Below are 17992 nucleotides of genomic sequence, written 5' to 3'. Positions count from 1 at the left end.
ATATATCCCCTCCCTTTGGAACCTCCCTCCCATCTCCCTCCCCATCCCACCCCTCTAGGTTGATACAGAACCCCTATTTGAGTTTACTGAGCCATACAGCAAATTCCTGTTGGCTATCTATTTTACATATGGTAATGTAAGTTTCCATGTTACTCTTCCCATACATCTCATCCTCCCCTCTCCCCATGTCCATAAGTCTATTCTCTATGTCTGTTTCTCTGTTCTTGCCCTGTAAATAAATTCTTCAGTATCATTTTTCTAGATTCCATATATATGTGTTAGAATATGGTATTTATCTTTCTCTTTCTGACTCACTTCACTCTGTATAATAGGTTCTAGGTTCATCCACCTCATTAGAACTGCCTCAAATACATTCCTTTTTGTGGTTGAGTAATATTCCACTGTGTATATATACCACAACTTCTTTGTCCATTCATCTGTTGATGGACATCTAGGTTGCTTCCATGTTCCAGTTATTGTAAATAACACTACAATTAACAATGGGATACATGTGCCTCTTTCAATTTTGGTTTCTTCGGGCTATATGCCTAGCAGTGTATTGGTGGGTCATATGGTGGTTTTATTCCTAGTTTTTAAGGAAAAAGTCCAAACTCCATACTGTCTTCCATAGTGGCTGTATAAATTTACATTCCCACCAACAGTGCAAGAGTGTTCCCTTTTTTCCACACCCTTTCCAGCATTTATTGTTTGTAGACTTTTTGATGAGGACCATTCTGACTGGTGTGAGGTGATATCTTATTGCAGTTTTGATTTGCATTTCTCTAATAATGAGCGACATAGTGGCAGATTTATTTTGGGGGGCTCCAAAATCACTGCAGATGGTGACTGCAGCCATGAAATAAAAGGACGCTTACTCCTTGGAAGAAACGTTATGACCAACCTAGATAGCATATTGAAAAGCAGAGACATTACTTTGCCAACAAAGGTCCGTCTAGTCAAAGCTATGGTTTTTCTGGTAGTCATGTATGGATGTGAGAGTTGGACTATAAAGAAAGCTGAGTGCCAAAGAATTGATGCTTTTTAACTGTGGTGTTGTAGAAGACTCTTGAGAGTCCCTTGGACTGCAAGGAGATCCAACCAGTCCATCCTAAAGGAAATTAGTCCTGGGTGTTCATTGGAAGGACTGATGTTGAAGCTGAAACTCCAATACTTTGGCCACCTCATGCGAAGAGTTGACTCATTGGAAAAGACTCTGATGTTGGGAGGGATTGGGGGCAGGAAGAGAAGTGGACAACCAAGGATGAGATGGCTGGATGGCATCCCCGACTTGATGGACATGAATTTGAGTAAACTCCAGGAGTTGATGATGGACAGGGAGGCCTGGCGTGCTGAGATTCATGGGTTCACAAAGAGTCAGACATGACTGAGCAACTGAACTGAACTGAATATACTGCTAATTTTTAAAATTCAGAAAGTTGAATACTTTAAAAATGTATAGTTTAATGAGTGATGTTGAGCATCTTTTCATGTGTTTGTTAGCCATCTGTATGTCTTCTTTGGAGAAATGTCTATTTAGATCTTTGGCCCATTTTTTGATTGGGTCATTTATTTTTCTGGAGTTGAGCTGTAGGAGTTGCTTGTATATTTTTGAGATTAGTTGTTTGTCGGTTGCTTCATTTGCTATTATTTTCTCCCATTCTGAAGGCTGTCTTTTCACCTTGCTAATAGTTTCCTTTAATGTGCAGAAGCTTTTAAGTTTAATTAGGTCCCATTTGTTTATTTTTGCTTTTATTTCCAATATTCTGGGAGGTGGGTCATAGAGGATCCTGCTGTGATGTATGTCAGAGAGTGTTTTGCCTATGTTCTCCTCTAGGAGTTTTATAGTTTCTGGTCTTATGTTTAGAGCTTTAATCCATTTTGAGTTTATTTTTGTGTATGGTGTTAGAAAGTGTTCTAGTTTCATTCTTTTACAAGTGGTTGACCAGTTTTCCCAGCACCACTTGTTAAAGAGATTGTCTTTAATCCATTGTATATTCTTGCCTCCTTTGTCAAAGATAAGGTGTCCATATGTGCATGGATTTATCTCTGGGCTTTCTATTTTGTTCCATCACTCATTATCAGAGAAATGCAAATCAAAACCACTATGAGGTACCATTTCACACCAGTCAGAATGGCTGTGATCCAAAAGTCTACAAATAATAAATGCTGGAGAGGGTGTGGAGAAAAGGGAACCCTCTTACACTGTTGGTGGGAATGCAAACTAGTACAGCCACTATGGAGAACAGTGTGGAGATTCCTTAAAAAACTGGAAATAGAACTGCCTTATGATCCAGCAATCCCACTGCTGGGCATACACACTGAGGAAACCAGAAGAGAAAGAGACACGTGTACCCCAATGTTCATCACAGCACTGTTTATAATAGCCAGGACATGGAAGCAACCTAGATGTCCATCAGCAGATGAATGGATAAGAAAGCTGTGGTACATATACACAATGGAGTATTACTCAGCCATTAAAAAGAATACATTTGAATCAGTTCTAATGAGGTGGATGAAACTGGAGCCTATTATACAGAGTGAAGTAAGCCAGAAGGAAAAACATAAATACAGTATACTAACGCATATATATGGAATTTAGAAAGATGGTAGCGATAACCCTGTATACGAGACAGCAAAAAAGAGACACTGATGTATAGAACAGTCTTATGGACTCTGTGGGAGAGGGAGAGGGTGGGAAGATTTGGGAGAATGGCATTGAAACATGTGAAATGTCATGTATGAAACGAGATGCCAGTCCAGGTTCAGTGCACGATGCTGGATGCTTGGGGCTGGTGCGCTGGGACGGCCCAGGGGATGGTATGGGGAGGGGAGGGAGGAGGGTTCAGGATGGGAGCACGTGTATACCTGAAATTAAAAACAAAAAAATTAAAAAATTAAAAAAAAATTAAAAAAAATTAAATTAAATAAAAAAAAATAAAGTGTTCAAACTGAAAAAAAAAAAATAAATAAATAAAAGAAAAAAATGTATAGTTTATTGTATGGAATTTCACTCTAGTAGCATATCCCAGAGGCAGAGGTCACCATGGTTGTTTGCTGAGTTTCCTGAAAATGTATTTATTTATGATGCTGAAAAAGGAACACTGCACTTAAAAATGAGAGTGTCAATGTTGAAAATTAAATCATGCTAAGCAAAGGCTACCCACTCCAGTCCATGGGGTCGTGAAGAGTCAGACACAACAGAGCAACTTTCACTTTCAGTGAAAGTCCGACAGAAGAATGAATGTGAGGTAGAAATTGCACCCAGTAAAAGTGGAACCTGAGTCTAAAGTTCTTGTGAATTAACAGGAGTAGACAAATAGGGTATTAATTGTAGAGGGTCAGTCGGTGAGGTGAGGGCATTTCATTTTATTGTAAGATGGGGCGTATTAGACTGTGCCTCCACATAGAGGAGAAAGATCTAAACTGAGGACTGTTTGCAAATACACACTTTCAATAGCTGTGTAGGAAATACACACATTACAGTATCTTCTCTCACTCTTGTGTGCACATAAGAAACAAAAATCTTAGTTATGTAAAAAAAAAAAGATGTATGCTAGGGACGTTTACTTTGCAACTGTTTTATTATCTGTGAGGCTAAATAAATCTATGAATTTGTTAGTCATGCAGTGTTTCTCTATTTAGAAAATGTCTCTATAACTATTTTGTTTTATATAGTGGTATCAGAGTGTTGTTATTCCTTTTTAAAATTGCATTCTTTGACAGGAAGGATTATTTTTTAACAAAACCTTAAATTTGTGATTTAGTTCTTTTATATATGCATAGATATATTTGTGAGATTGTATAAGAACTGATAAATGTTGTTGGTCAAATCTGCCAACATTCTCTTCCTTGCTTTTCCAAAAGAATTTGGGTATTTGGCCTACAACAATATATGAGTTACAGGTACACAGCATAATGATTTAATACTTGTTTATACTGCTAAATGATCACTACAGTAAATCTCCTTAACATCTGTCACCACATATAGTTACAATTTATTTCTTGTGAGGGCAGCTTTTAGGATATACTGTCTCTTAGCAACTTTCAATTATGCTAAAAAGAGTATTATGAACTATAGTCACCATGCTGCACAGTACATACCACTCATTGCTCTTTATTGCTATTTTTCTTACCGTAATAATTTGTCACTTTAATATTCTAAATGTGTCAACTCTTGCTGTAAGCAAGAAAGGAAAGTGAAAGTTATTTAGCATTCTTAGTGGTGATAGACAACTTATACATATTTACTTCTATTTAGAGTTTCTCATCAGTTATTCCTTATTATTCCTTTCGGCCTTCTGATTAAATCTTTTCCTAAAAATTCCATCTCCTCTGATCATAATTCTTTACCATTTGACTTACATTCTATAGCCATATTTGAATTCCTCTCTCTACACATAAGATAAAATTATAACTTAGATACTGCTCCTTCCTCACTTCGTAAATGTTCTTCTGTTATATTGTTTCACTTCCAAATCTTTGGCAATTTGATCTTGAATTAGAGATCCATGTTAATATTGTTAAATTTTTACCCTTTTGTGTCTTTTTATCAGTTAGTTGTAGATTTTCATTCAATTTTATTAGATCCTATTGTTCAGGAAGGGGCTTCCCAGGTGTACTAATGGTAAAGAACCCATCTGCCAATGCAGGAGAATTAAGAGATGCAGGTTCGATCTCTGCTTTGTGAAGATCCCCTAGAGGAGGGCATGGCAACTCATTCCACAGTTCTTGCCTGGAGAATCCTTTGGCCAGATGGAGGCTACTGGTAAACTACACTCCATAGGGTCACATGGAGTCTGACATGACTGAAGTTACTTAGCACATGGCATATCGCTCAGGAAACAATGTACTTAACATAATTGCACTCTTGCCCGATATATTTTGTTCCATAAGTTTTTAGTTTTTGAAAAATCTTTTTCTAAAATGTGTTCTTTCTGAATTCCATATATCGTTACCATCTTTCTAAGTTCCATATATATGCGTTAGTATACTGTATTGGTTTAGAAAGATGGTAATGATAACCCTGTGTGGGAGACAGCAAAAGAGACAAAGATGTATAAACAGTCTTTTGGACTCTGTAGGGGAGGGGATGATTTGGGAGAATGGCATTGAAACTTGTTTCATATAAGAAATGAATCATCAGTCCAGGTTCAATGCAGGATACAGGATGCTTGGGGCTGGTGTGCTGGGATGACCCAGAGGGATGGTATGGGGAGGGAAGTGGGAGGGGGGTTCAGGATTGGGAACACGTGTACACCCGTGGAGGATTCATGTTGATGTATGGCAAAACCAATACAATATTGTAAAGTAATTAGCCTCTAATTAAAATAAATAAATTTAATTAAAAAATAAAATGTGTTCTTATGCATACTTATATATACTTTTACACAAATGAATCAATACAATCCTGAATTTATGATAAATGGTCTTTATATTTTAGGGACAAATAGTCATTATGTTTAATGTTTTCTACAATTTGTCCCTCTTTTGTTTCTTTCTCAATAATACCTCAGGGCCTTGCTTCCAATCAACCAGTGTAATGCTGGTTCATTATTTCCATATCTGTATAATACTGCATGGTGTGGCTGTGTGACTCAGACATTTGGTGGTGTATTATATTATTTATAAATAAGTGACTATTATATCACTGCTACAAAAGTACTTTGGAATTCTTAGTTTAATATTATTGTTTTTCTCAAACAAGGATAATTGTGTCCCCAGGAACCTTTAAGCAATATTTCTAGACATTATTCACTGTCACACTGATGATGGGTAAGTGGTGGGCAAGGATGCTTCTAAACATCTTGCAATTTATAGGACAGACCCCACCCCAGAGAAGAATCTGGCAGAGAATGCCCAATAGTGCAGAGACTGAGGAATCCTGAGTTAAAAGTTATCCGTGTTTCTAATATCAATGGAAAAGTAGTTCCAATGTAGTTTTTCATATATTCGTCTAAAGAGTACTGCTTACTTTTGCACTGGGGTCTTTAGTCCATTTTATTTTTTTATTTTTTATTTTTTTGTGTGTGTGTGTAATAAAGTTTTAGTAAAGTATAAAGGAGATACAGAAAGCTTCTGACATAGGCATCAGAAGGGGGCAGAAAGAGTACCCACTTGCTAGTGTTAACAATGAAGTTATATACTCTCCAATGAATCCAAAGAATGTCTGGAGGTTGTAAAGACCTCATCAGACCTACTCCCATAAATTACATTTTAAGATAACAGAATTAGCCAGAAGGTTTAATCCAAAGACTGTCCTTAGGCAAGATACATTATTGTTATATAACCCTAAGGAATGTGGAGAAAGAAAAAAAGTTTGTCCTTTCTTCCTCCTTGAGAATTCCAGACCCCTCTTTCCTTGGGGACCCCTAGACTCCCTATCAACCTGCCTAGGAACTGACTCTCTCATTCCCCCCTTTTCTTTTAGGAGAATTATGTTGCCTAGGGAAAAGGGGCATCGTTCTCGTTCCATAACTGCTTCCGAGCTGATAAGGGGTGTTGTCCTTAAATTGGTGAGGCAACATATTCTCCTAATCCTCATATTGAGGATATCTGATCCAGGGGCCCCAAATAGTAGTTGGAGGAAGCTACAGCAGTAGCAGGAGTTTGAGCAATCATTTGTAACTTAAAAGCTTTCATGCGGCTAGAAACAAATCCAGTTATACAATTACAGATGCAGAGAGCAAACGGCAAAAACACAACATTCACAGTCATAATTAAAAGTCACATTATGTCCATAGTTAAAGTGCAAAGTGTTGCCCCAGTCCATTTTAGGGTCGGTAGATGTCATCAGATGAAGAAGAGGCATCACATGTGATTGTTGTTGAAGGTATTCACAGACTTGGAGAAAGTCTTTTCCTTGAAGTGGAGATGTCCACCACGGGAAGCCTTCCACTGACAAAGAGGGGAGTGCTCTGCAGACCCAGCAGTTAGACCGATTGTGGAATGCAGCATAGGAGTGAGCCCAGGACAGGAAGACATTGTCTTGAGGATCCAATGGCAGACTCAGGATATTTGGAGTCAGCAGGAGTAGACTCACATAGATTATCAGGCCCATCCGCTGCCCTTTGCTTAACTCTAGAGCTCGGGTCAGAGCCATAAGCTCCGCTAACAGAGCACTGGTTCCCTGACGCAGAGATTTTGCTTCCAAAACCTGTTCAGCAGTCACCACGGTGTAACCTGCTTTACGCTTTCCATCCTGAACAAAAGAATCCTGCCATCTGTAAATATTTCCATGTCAGGATTGTCTAATGGGGTATCCTTTAGATCCTCCCGAGCTGCATAGTTTAAAGTTAGGAATTGAGAACAATTGTGATCAGGTGTTTCATTTTCCTTCTCAGGAAGGAAAGTGGCAGGATTTAGATTTCCACAAACTTTAAGCTTAGTTACTGGTCCTTCTAACAACAATGACTGATACTTAAGAAGCCTACTGTCTGTCATCCAAATATTAACCTTAGAATTTAAGTTTCCACTCACATCATGAGAAGTCAGTACAGTAAGGTTTCGTCCATTAATTATTTTAAAAAGATGTGTCAGATAAGGAACTACTTAATTTCTTTCTAGATAGGTGGCCATTTACTCCAGCTTTTATTCAACAATCCAACATTTTCCAACCAAATTGGATGCAACCATCCCATAGGATAGTGTTCATATCTAAAGGGACCTAATTCTTAATCATTCAACAAATAATAGCAAAACATTTGCTACTTGCCAGAAATTTCTGGATCATTCTATGTTATATTCTCTTGAGCCAAGGTCTTTTCTAAATTAATTCTTAATTCATGTCATAACTTCTTAATTACTCCTATTATATATATCATGTTTCAGTCAGCTTTTGCTGTTCCATTCAGTTTTTTTTAATACAATTGTGTGAAATCACCCTTTTAACTGGTTTCATAATTTAGCCATATTTTGTCATTTCGTAATTTATATTTTTCTTCAGTGTGTTTTTAAATAATTGCAAATATATTCACAGACCTGGGAAAATAAGAATTGAACAAGGCAATTTAAATCTCTGATGATTAGCATCTTGCAATATAGTGACAATGTCACAGTACACTGAAATAAAATACAGTCCTCAGGCTTAAATCATGTAAAGAAATTTATCCAGAATAAGAGAAGGAATTTTCATGGCCTACTCTATAAAGTAAGGTCTGGAAAGGCCTTTGCCTGTTGGTCAAAGACCAGAACTAGACTTGAAGTATGCCCATTGGATTAATTAAAAAATTGAAAACATTAAGACCAACAGTAACAAACAAATTATGACTCGTAAGAAAAAAAGAGACAAGGCTTGCCTCATTCAGTATCAGACCACACAGAAAAAGCACAGGAAAGACATCTTCTACTGCTTCATGTAACACATATGAAACTTGTCATATTTTGTGTATTTTTATTTTTGAATTGTGAGTTTGCTATCTTTACTTATTCTTCTCTTGGGATATTAAATCTGTACGGTTTTGGTTTTTCACATCATTTAGATATAACTTTCTCTCATTGGAAAAGAGATATGTTTCTTTCTGATTTTTCCTGGGCATCAAGGAGATGTAGCTAAAGTTGAAATGTTGCCAAACCAAGGAGGGTTTTCTTTGTCCCATTGTCTCAGGGATGATTGGAGCTTGTTAGATCTTTTCCCTTCATTTTATCTTTCACTCCCATATTTTTTATATTTCTTTAAACACAGGACAGAAAGTGGTTGTAGTTAAAAGGAACCCTAACTTTATTACCCTCTCAGAAGCTTATGAACTAGAATTTCTGGGTACCGTTAAAACATTGTTTAGGAGAAATGTAATCTGATCTGACCAACTTGAGTTGTAACCACCCATGGCCCAAGGAGGTTGGTTCTGGATGAGAAATTCATGCCAGTAATGTAGTTCAGGAGGCTGTGGGGTGTGTGTGCCTGTGCCTTGTGAAGTGAGAGCAGTTCTTAAAGCAGAGGAACTGGACTCATATATTAAGTTGGCATGAGAAGTTCACAGAGGCCAGAACTCAATCAACAAATGAAACTATGAAAGGGATCTAATATAATTCATAGGACATTTTTGCAAGAAAATTAATAAAGTGCAAAGAACCACATGGAAGGAGGAATTCTCTGTGGACTGAGGTGTCAGTTGTAACAGAGAAGCCACTTTGATCCTCAGCATCCCTGACACCATCTCTAGTCACTCCCCCTCCTGCTCATTCCTCTGGCTTCCTTGTTTGCATTCAAACATGTGGAACAAGTGTCTTGCTCAGGACCTTTGCAGTGGCTGTTGCCTCTTCCAGCCACACACTTCTCCTGGTGTCGTACTATATCCTTCTGTTTCTTTCTTAACGTTTCTTCAAATAACCTCTTGTTTGTTGGCCTTGCCTGAACACTCAGTGCATAATAAATTTCCCTCCTACTCGCTCCTTTATACCTGTTTTTGTTTTCTTCAAAACATCGTTCACCTTCCGACATAAAATATATTTATTTGAATATTATTTTTCACCATCCTTGGATTGTGGGAAATTTGTTTTTCAGTACCTCTACTTATTCCTTATATGTTCTTGGAGCATGTTGGCCCTCAGTATAAAATATTCTTCAAATATCTGAAAGAATTTCTAATTAAAACTGAAAATACACGTGTTTCCCATCCTGAACCCTGCTCCCACCTCCCTCCCCTTACCATCCCTCTGGGTCATCCCAGTGCACCAGCCCCAAGCACCCTGTATCATGTTGACGTATGGCAAAACCAATACAATATTGTATAGTAAAAAAAAAAAAAAATAAAATCAAAACTGAAAATACATGAACTCTTTGGAAGTATGCTGACAATGTGATAAAAATATCTGGTGAGAGATGAAATGGGATACATCCTCAGGGAGGATCTGTCTATATACAATATATTAGCATCAGTTTCTTGCAAGCAAAATAAAAATTATAGTATTTCAGCTATGTGAGTTATGCCAATTTCAGGGAGAATTAGTCATGTTGTTCTTTTTTTTCCCGAGTCACCTTCACCATATGGAACTAGGGAACAATACACACATTTCAAAATTTCTTCTCATGGGACTTTCAGAGGTACCATAACTGCAGCCCCTCATATTTGGGCTTTTCCTCTCCATGTACCTGATCACTGTGTTTGGAGACCAGCTCATCATCTTGGCTGTCAGCTCAGACTCCCACCTCCACACCCCCATGTACTTCTTCCTCTCCAACCTGTCCTTTGTAGACATCTGCTTCACCTCCACCACTATCCCAAAGATGCTGCAAAATGTTCAGATACAGAGCAAAGTCATAACTTATGAAGGCTGCATTGTCAAGATGCATTTTTACATTCTCTTTTCAGGATTAGATGACTTTATCCTGACTGTGATGGCCTATGATCGCTTCATGGCCATTTGCCACCCCCTGCATTACACAGTCACCCTGAACTCCCAGCTCTGTGGATGGCTGGTTCTGGAGTCCTGGATCATTAGTGTCCTGAACTCCTTATTACACAGCTTAATGATATTGTGATTGTCCTTCTGCTCAGACTTGGAAATTCACCACTTTTTTGTGTGTGAAATCAAACAGCTAATCCAGCTTGCCTGTTCTGACACCTTCGTCAATAACGTAGTGCTGTATTTTGGATCTGGAATTCTTGGAGTTGTTTCCCTGGCTGATATCCTTTACTCTTACTCTAAGATAGTGTCCTATCTTAGAGTGCAAAGCATTTTCCACCTCTGCATCTCATCTCTCTGTTGTCTCCTTATTTATTGTACATGTTTAGGAGTATGCCTTAGTTCGTTGGTACCCACAGCTCAGAAGCAAGTGTAATAGCCTCAGTGATGTACACTGTGGTCACACCCATGCTGAATCCCTTCATCTATAGTCTGAGAAATAAAGACATAAAGAAAGCTCTGAAAAGATTCTTTAGGATGGAAACTTTTTAATAGGGCCATTTGATCTTGGACTGAAAAAATGCCCATGATAGCAGAACTCAAAGCCTCATAGGCAGATATTGTGATTCTTTGTTCAGATTGTGATGATAGTAATTGCTTCTTCAATTTATAGCCTGGTATTTCTGTTTCTTTTATTTCAACTTCTCTATACAATTTTAAGGACTTCCCTGGTGTCTCAGATGGTAAAGCATCTGTCTACAATGAGGGAGACCCGGGCTCGATTCCTGGGTTGGGAAGATCCCCTGGAGAAGGAAATGGCAATCCACTCCAGGAATATTGCCTGGAAAATCCCATGGACAGAGGAGCCTGGTAGGCTACAGTCAATGGAGTCACAAAGAGTCAGACACAACTGAGCGACTTCACTTCACTTTATACAATTTTAAAAACATCCTTTATAAACTTTTCTCTGTTATCTAAGTTTTTTTCTTTTGTCATTTTTCTACTTTCTCAAATTGATTCAAACTCTTGTGTGAAATATATATAAATTCCAATTTACCTCATGAGACTTCACCCATTTCTTAAGAATAAATTCTTCTGAAATGATCTACTTTTTACTGAGTAAATTTTATTTTGTTTTACTAAAGAATTATAATGAATTTTGCTACTTCTATGGAAAAAACTGTATACCCAAACCTATTACATAATATCATAGAAGAGAAAAATATGAAACTACATTTTATCACATTTTGGTTCTTCATACCTTGGAACATCACCACTAATTGCTCTTTCTGAAAATGTAGACATTAACAAATAGCGTGTTTCATAGTATGTCATCTGCTTTTATGCCCTCACAGTGTACTGTTCTCCATGTAGCTCAATGTCCACTTTACCTACATGAGTCACTGGCAAAGTGAGCATCAAAATCATACCTCTAATTGGTGTGTGTGTGGGACAAAAATTTCAGTAAAGAGTTTGGCATCATAAGATGTGGAGTCAGAGGGGACCTTAAGTATGATGTAGCAAAAATTCATGTCAGATTATTTCTATGAAAACTGTTTTTCATGGTGTGTGTGATTTCATTGTTTGTGTGTAAAGAGATTTATCACTGGAGCGAAGGATTGTTTGGTGTAATTATATCTTTCTGCTTCTGCTTGAATAAATTCCATTGCTGCTGCCTACAAATATGATTCTTTCCAGTTCTCTAAATGAAATATTTTCCCCATTCTAATTTCTTTCATAATCAGTAAAAGTCAATGGATAATATAAATATCATATTTAAATGATATATGTGATATAAAATATATAAATAAAACACTTTGACACTTTCCTTTCTTCCTAAAAGAGCTATCTCAATCGATTTTAGGTGTGACTCAACTACCTGTGCTTAGCATATTACCCTAAACCATGCAGCATGGTTTAATTCATGTTGTAATTCAGAAATGTTTAATTTTCAGCTAATTCATTAACATGTAATTACATACATTAAACTGCACATTTTTAAAATATACAGTTTTCTAAATTTCAGAAATTAAGGGTATATTACATGGTTCCATTTGTGAATAATTTAAAAAGGTGCACAATAAGTTTTAATTTCTTTGTAATGTTGTCAACAATATAATTGCCCTGAGCCTCAGTTTTCATTTCATAAGGAAATATGAGATGATAAATTCTAGCTTCACTTGGATATTGTGAGGTATGGATGCAATGCATAGAAATATTTGCTGAGTCCACAAACCTTGTTCAAGGTTAGGAGTACATATATGTTTATATGTGCCTTCATCTGTATCCACCAGTCTCTGAAATAAACCCACTCACACATATATATGTATTGCACACAGTCTCATTAGTAATCTCACCCATTGTGTTGAAGGAAATCTTGAAAGAAAGTTGTAAGGATAGAAGTAAGAAAAATAAAAAGAATGCTGGAATTAACACAAACTAGAAAGAATGTAGAAATGTTAACACAAAGATTTAAAGTAGGATATTAATTTCAATAATGAGGTACTTTTCCTATCTTAAATTTCAAAGGCCTCAAAATCAGAGCCACATTTACATTTAGATAAAGAAAAATTTTCTGTATAAACTAATGGGAAAAAGATCTCTAAAGTGACTCTGATTTCCTCCTATATATGGTAGGAGTTCAATACAAAATGCCCTATTTAAGAGAAGCTTATTGTGTGAATATGCCGGAGCCAGCCGGCAAAGTCGATCAGGTCCCGAGAATGTGCACGGCGGGGCTAAGAAAGAAACTAAAGCAAGAGACTACAAAGATGGGGTCGAGAGGTTCAGACACGTCACCACGAAGGGACGCAGTCTGACACAAACTTTATTCAGCATCTTATATTTGTACAGAAAAGCGTGAGAAAGACAAGACAGTTGACATTTTTTCTTGGTTGACCTATACATCTTACAAACAGTCACAAGAAATCTTGAGAGCATGGGAATGGCTCCCTGTTATTATTTCTTACACCAGATAACATTTCTCTGTGTGTGAGAAGTTTGCACAGAACTCCAGGTGCCTGCAGTAAATAAGCGCCTAATCTCTGGGGTGGCGGGACAGAGAGCTATGTTTGCAAGCAAACCCTCAAGGACTGAGGCAGCTCCCAGAGCTGTGTCCTTCGGACAAAGGACCCCGTTCTCACGGGCAGCTCCCCACATGAATCGAAAATCTTTAGCTCAGCTCCTAGAAATGGTAGATGACTGAACAAATATATTTTAGGCTCCTATTGCTCCAATAACAAATTACCACACCAGTGGGTTAAAAAAGTACCTGTCATAAAATTATTTAAGATCAGAGGCCTGAAGTCTCATTGGGTAAAAATTTAGATACTTGCAAGACTGTGATCCTTAAGGATACTCCAGAACAGGTTACATTCAATTTCCTGTTTTACTTCCAGTGGCTACCACCATTCCATAGTTCACGGTCCTTCCTCCATATTCAAATCCAGTTGTATGGCATTTTAACTCTCTCTCTAATTCCAATTCTTCCCCTCTCTTGAATGGTTAGAAAAATCATCATAATTGTATAAGTCTGACCTGGATATCTGTGCTAATATTCTTTTTTTTGTGTGATGCTTTCTTTTTTTTCCAGTGTTTTATTTATTATTATTTTTTAATTTAAATTTCTTTATTTTAATTAGAGGCTAATAACTTTACAATATTGTATTGGTTTTGCCATACATCAACATGAAATGGAATATTACTCGGCCATTAAAAAGAATACATTTGAATCAATTCTAATGAGGTGGTTGAAATTGGAGCCAATTATACAGAGTGAAGTAAGCCAGAAAGAAAAACACCAATACAGTATACTAACGCATATATATGGAATTTAGAAAGATGGTAATGATAACCCTGTATGTGAGACAGCAAAAGAGACACAGATGTATAGAACAGTCTTTTGGACTCTGTGGGAGAGGGAGCAGGGGATAATTTGGGAGAATGGCATTGAAACATGTATGATATCATATAAGAAATGAATTGCCAGTCCAGGTTCGATGCAGGATACAGGAAGCTTGAGGCTGGTGTACTGGGATGTGCTAATACTCTTATATCAAGAAAAATGATCAGCAACCTTATTTCCTCTGCTATTGTAATTAAACTAGTTATGTAAATAAGGCTATTCCAACGTTCTTGAGATTTTTCTGTAGAAATCTTTTGGAGGATCTTATTGTGACTACTGCAAAATATTATCCTAATAGAAATTATTTGATGTCACTTTGGTGGCTCAGAGGTTAAAGCATCTGCCTGCAATGCGGGAGACCTGGGTTTGATCCCTGGGTCGGGAAGATCCCCTGGAGAAGAAAATGGCAACCCACTCCAGTATTCTTTCCTGGAGAAACCCATGGACAGAGAAGCCTGCTGGGCTACAGTCCATGGGGTCGCAAAGAGTTGGACACAACTGAGTGACTTAACTAATACTTTTATTAAAAATCAAACACAAAATTTATCACTACCTAACAGGTGACCAAAAATTTTTTCTTTCAAAATTAAGAAAGATTGGAGGATTCTGGGTGAAGGCCTAAAACTACTTACACCTGAATCTAACACAGACCACTTTCTTGCTACTCAAATTGTCATCCACAGGCCAGGACCTGTACTATCAAATAACACTTAGAATCTTGTTACAAATGCAGGGACCTGGGCCCCTGATCTGGCGTACTGAATAATAATTTACATTTGAAATACAATCCTTGGTAATTTGCAGAAGCAGTGGATTTAGAGAAGTGCTAGTCTAGAATAGGTTTCATCACCTTCTCAGTGTTGATACTTGGGAAGTATGATTACTTGCATTGGATGATGTCCTGTATGTCAGAAGAATTCAGTAGGACCCCTTCAAATATTGCCAAATATCTTTAATTGCAAAATCACTCTTGGTTGAGAATCACTGCTCCAGTGTTTGAAAACTGGGAGCCTCCTGAGAGATTCCAATCAAGACTCCATCTCTTATTTGGTTTAAAATATTGAGCACTTCCCCGGTGGCTTAGACGGTAAAGTGTCTGCCTACAATGCCAGAGACCTGGATTCAATCCCTGGATTGGGAAGATCCCCTGGAGGAGGAAATGGCAACCCACTCCAGTACTCTTGCCTGGAAAAGCCCATGGACAGAGGAGCCTGGTAGGCTACAGTCCATGGGGTCCCAAAGAGCTGGGCATGACTGAACCACTTCACTTTCACTTTTATTGAGCATAACATTAAACCCTTCTGAGTATCATTAACATAATGGGGAATGAAGTGCATAAGGGGACTACATCATAAATGTAGTATGAGGACTACATTTATTTATGACTACATCATAAATAAAAAATTTTGCAATCACTATAATGTTCTAAGGTAGGTTATGGTATGTTGTTACTCTTGTTCACTCACTAAGTCAAGTGCTTGGTTTTCATATTAATTAGAAAGATCCTGACCACGTTGTTCAATCCCACAGTCATGTCTGGCTCTTTGAGACCCCATGGACTGCAGCAACCCAGGCTTCCCTGTCCTTCACCATCTCCTGGAGCTTGCTCAAATTCATGTCCATTGAGTCAGTGATGCCATCCAACCATCTCATCTTCTGTTGCTCCCTTTTCCTCCTGTCTTCAATCTTTCGTAGCATCAGGGTCTTTTCTAATGAGTCAGACTTCACATCAGATGACCAAAGTAATGAAGCTTCAGCTTCATTATCAGTCAGTCCTTCCAATGAATATTCAGGATTGATTTCCTTTTGGATTGACTGGTTTGATATCCTTGCAGTCCAAGGGACTCTCAAGAGTCTTCTCCAATACCACAGTTCAAAAGCATCTATTCTTCTGCACTCAGCCTTCTTTATGGTCCAACTCTCTACCAGAAAAACCATAGCTTTGACTATGTGGACCTTTGTCAGCAAAGTAATGTCTCTGCTTGTTAATACGCTGTTTATGTTTGTCATAGCCTTTATTCCCTGAAGAAAATAAAGTCTGTCACTGTTTCCATTGTTTCTCCATTTATTTGCCATGAAGTCATGAGACCGAATGCCATGACCTTAGTTTTTTGAATGCTAAGTTGTAGCTAGCTTTTTCTCTGTCCTCTTTCACCTTCATCAAGAGGCTCTTTAGTTCCTCTTCACTTTCTAGCATAAGAATGGTGTCATATGCCTATCTGCAGCTTTTGATATTTTTCTGGCAGTCTTGACTCCAGCTTGTGATTCATCCAGCTCAATATTTTACATGATGTACTCTGAATATAAGTTAAATAAGCAGGGTGACAATATACAGCTTGATGGATTCCTTTCCCAATTTGGAACCAGTCCAGTTCTAACTGTTGCTTCTTGACCTGCATACAGATTTCTCAGGAGTCAGGTAAGGTGGTCTGGAATTCCCATCTCTTGAAGAATTTTCCACAGTTTGTTGTGATCCACACAGTCAAAGGCTTTAGTGTAGTCAATGAAGCAGAAGTAGATCTTTTTTTTCTGGAATTCTCTTGTTTTTTCTATGATGCAATGGATGTTGGCAATTTTATTTCTGGTTCCTCTGCCTTTTCTAAAACCAGCTTGTCCAACTGGAAGTTCTCAGTTCATGTACTGTTGAAGCCTATCTTGGAGGATTTTAAGCATGATCTTGCTTACATGTGGAATTAGTGAAATTGTGCAGTAGTTGAACATTTTGGCATTGCCCTTCTTTGGGATTGGAATGAAAACTGACCTTTACCAGTCCTGTGGCCACTATGGCCAAATTTCCTGACATACTGAGTGATGCACTTTCACAGCATCATCTTTTAGGATTTGAAAGAGCTCAGCTAGAATTCCATCCCATCCACTAGCTTTGTTCATAGTGATGCTTCCTAAGGCCCACTTGACTTTGCATTCCAGGATGTCTGGCTCTAGGTCAGTGATCAACCATTGTGGTTATCTGGGTCATTAAGATCTTTTTTTGTATAATTTTTCTATGTATTCTTGCCACCCCGTCTTAATATCTTCTGCTTCTGTTAGGTCCATACCATTTCTGTCCTTTATTGAGCCCATCTTTGCACGAAATGTTCCCTCAGTATCTCTACTTTTCTTGAAGAGATCTCTAGTCTTTCCTATTCTATTGTTGTCCTCTATTTCTTTGCATTGATCAATGAGGAAGGCTTTCTTATCTCTCCTTGCTATTCTTTGGAAATCTGCATTCAAATGGATATATCTTTCCTTTTCTGTTTTGCCTTTTGTGTCTCTTCATTTTTCAGCTATTCGTAAGGCCTCTTCAGACAACCATTTTGCCTTATTACATTTCCTTTTCTTGGGGATGGTTTTGATCACTACCTGGTGAACAATGTTATGAAGCTCCATCCATAGTTCTTCAGGCACTCTGTCTATCAGATCTAATCCCTTGACTCTATTTATCACTTCCACTGTGTAATCTTAAGGGATTTGATTTAGGTTATACCTGAATGGTTTAGTGGTTTTCCCTACATTCTTGTATTTAAATCTGAATTTTACAATAAGGATTGCAAAAATAAATCCTGACCAAGGGATTTATGCAAATACATGCCTACTGCAGCATTACTTGGAACTTATATATCTCAGTATCTTGTCTATCTCTGGACATTCACATAAAAATGTTTTATACGTGAAAATGGGCACACTAAAGAGCTTTAATTATTATTAATTATAACACTTGCAATTATTTTATTACCAATGATGCTGTAT

Source organism: Bos mutus, chromosome 7 (genome assembly GCF_027580195.1).
Source record: "Bos mutus isolate GX-2022 chromosome 7, NWIPB_WYAK_1.1, whole genome shotgun sequence".
Lineage (NCBI taxonomy): Eukaryota > Metazoa > Chordata > Mammalia > Artiodactyla > Bovidae > Bos > Bos mutus.
Note: the sequence above shows the minus strand (reverse complement) of the source record.